This window comes from Herpailurus yagouaroundi, unplaced genomic scaffold (assembly GCF_014898765.1).
Source record: "Herpailurus yagouaroundi ecotype Mexico unplaced genomic scaffold, PumYag 160, whole genome shotgun sequence".
In the NCBI taxonomy this organism is placed as follows: Eukaryota; Metazoa; Chordata; class Mammalia; order Carnivora; family Felidae; genus Herpailurus; species Herpailurus yagouaroundi.
In genome coordinates this window covers 26,931,604-26,934,118 of record NW_024412401.1, presented here as the reverse complement: position 1 = coordinate 26,934,118, position 2,515 = coordinate 26,931,604, and positions in this window count along the sequence as shown.

Below are 2,515 nucleotides of genomic sequence, written 5' to 3'. Positions count from 1 at the left end.
AAGAAGAAGAAGAAGAAGAAGAAGAAGAAGAAGAAGAAGAAGAAGAAGAAGGTGGGTTACTAAAGAGCTTGTCTCTAATAAAAGAAATAGATTTTCTAACAGCAATAAGTTAAAAATAGAAAGGAAAAATATTCTACTCAACATGGCAACAGCAAAAAAGTTCCTAGCATAAACTTAACAAGAAATGCATAGAGCCAATTATCCAAAGAATTATGAAAATTCAGTGAATTACAAAAATTAACAGGTAAATAGAGGTGCCATTTTATCTTTCTTGATGCTAAGTTCTAACAACACATCAATTATTTCCCAGTTTATTTATAAGTTTAGTAGAATTTCAATCAGAATGCCAAATTGAAAATTTCACAAAACGCTTCTAAAGTTCACTTGGAAAATTAAAAGGTAAGAAGAGCCATGAAATCTTTGAAGAAGATTGTAGGGGAGATCATCTCCTAGATCTTTACATGTATCAGACAGTTCTAGTAATTAAAATAGTGCCAAGTATTACAAGGATAAAGTAAAATGCATTGATAGAAAAATAGAAAGCATCATATGTAATCTAGTGTATTAGGACCAGCATCTCAAAGGGATGCTGAATTATTTTAGAAATAGTATCCACCTTAAGGTAGCATAACTCTGCATTATGGCTGTCCAACATCTTTTGAACACTCTCCGATATTTCTCACTTTGTAAGTAAGTCCTGCTTTACTAAGAGAATCCATTAATCAGGCATATGACTTAGGTCTGCACTCACCCTACCCTGCCCCATGATATCTCATGTGGAAAAGAGCCACATGAGGGCACCTGGGTGGCTCAGTCAGTTAAGCTTCTGACTTCAGCTTAGGTCATGATCTCACAGCTTGGGGGTTCCAGCCTCGCATCCAGCTCTGATGGCTTAGAGCCTGGGGCTTGCTTCGGATTCTGTCTCCCTCTCTCTCTCCCCCTTCTCCACTCGTGCTTTGTCTCTGTCTCTCAAAAATAAGTAAACATTAAAACAAAAACAGAGCCACATGAGGGGGCATATTCAGGGAGATTATTCTGTTAAGTGTGGTGTCGAGTGGAGCAGTCGTGTCAGAGTTGCAGATGTCCCACTGAGTCATTTTTTGTTTTTGTTTTTGTTTTCTTGCTAGAACCATCCTGTGGTATGGTCAGATCTGTTTACCATGACTGCCTTGTCCTTGGCTGTGTAATTGCAGCCCATAAGCCTAGTTCTCTGGCCCTCACAGAGGTCAAACTGTTAACAAAAATTCACACAAAAAATTATTCCCCAAAATAAAATACATGTGGATTAATGAGTAAAATGTTAAACAAACAAACGAAAACAAAACCCCCAAAGGTAAACCTAAACAGAACTAGCCAAACTAACAACAGTGAACTAACTAACCACTATGGGCCAACATTTGATATGAGTAGATCAAAAATATGTGTCTGGATGAACTGGCAGGCAGTGAGAAATGGAAACCTGGCCAGTTAACATTCATAACGTTAGGTTCCTAACATTCAAACAGTAGGCTTCATAACATTATAAGATAAAATTAAAGGGACTGTCCAGGGGAAATACAACTATTCTTAGTTCTCAGGTCAGACAAGAATTTTGGTCTATGTACTTCATACCAAGCACAGTCTGTGAGGGGATTATTGGACAACAGCCTGAGAGTGAGTCGCACAGACCTATTTTGGTGATGGCCCCCAGGCAAGTTAGACGGGATCAACCAAAAGTACATTAGCGCTATTCACCCCAAACAGTTCCTGCAGGAAAGGTGGAGGCCTGGGTATGCAATGTGCCCATTCTCTGTACCTCTGACATCATCAAATTGGATGGACTGCATATTCTATAAGGGATCCTCTCCTAATATTTCTTTCAGGTGATCTTTCGATAATTAGGGGACTTAAGCCCAAGTTTATACCTCCTTCGCGGTCGAACAAAGATCTCTCTCATATTACATAATCAAGATAGGTGTGGGACTATCTTGAGGACAAGGACTATCAGAGGACAAGGGAGATCCAGGCTACTTCCCTAATTTTCAGCTTCCAGTAAGTATATTAAAAATGAAGAAATGGCAAAACCAGAGTTAACTTGAATGCGTACATTTTGGCAAGTTACTGCTTTGAATACACACATACAATAAGAGCTCTGTTTATAACTCATTTGGTGGTAACACTGAAACTGAATTTGAGGCCTTTCTTGAATCTGAAGCTCAGATCTTCCTGGCCTTCTGGTGTTGGTCCTGGTTAAAGTGAAATGCCACAAATTTGTAGTCTGTATGTTAAAACCCAGGTTGTTCTAGCCTTGGCTAGATGCCCTCCTTGGCCAAGATAAAAACCCTCATTGATATATACCTAATAAAACAATACCATTCCTGGCTTTATAAGCAAACATGTAAAAAGGTCTCTCCTATGTAGGTTTGATTTTTAAGACCCCATTTAAGGGAACTAAGTGTCTATGAAAAAATAACACAAGGTTCAGAATTGTACACATCTTCCCTTGCCTTTCTTCCAGGCCATGATTAGCTAACAG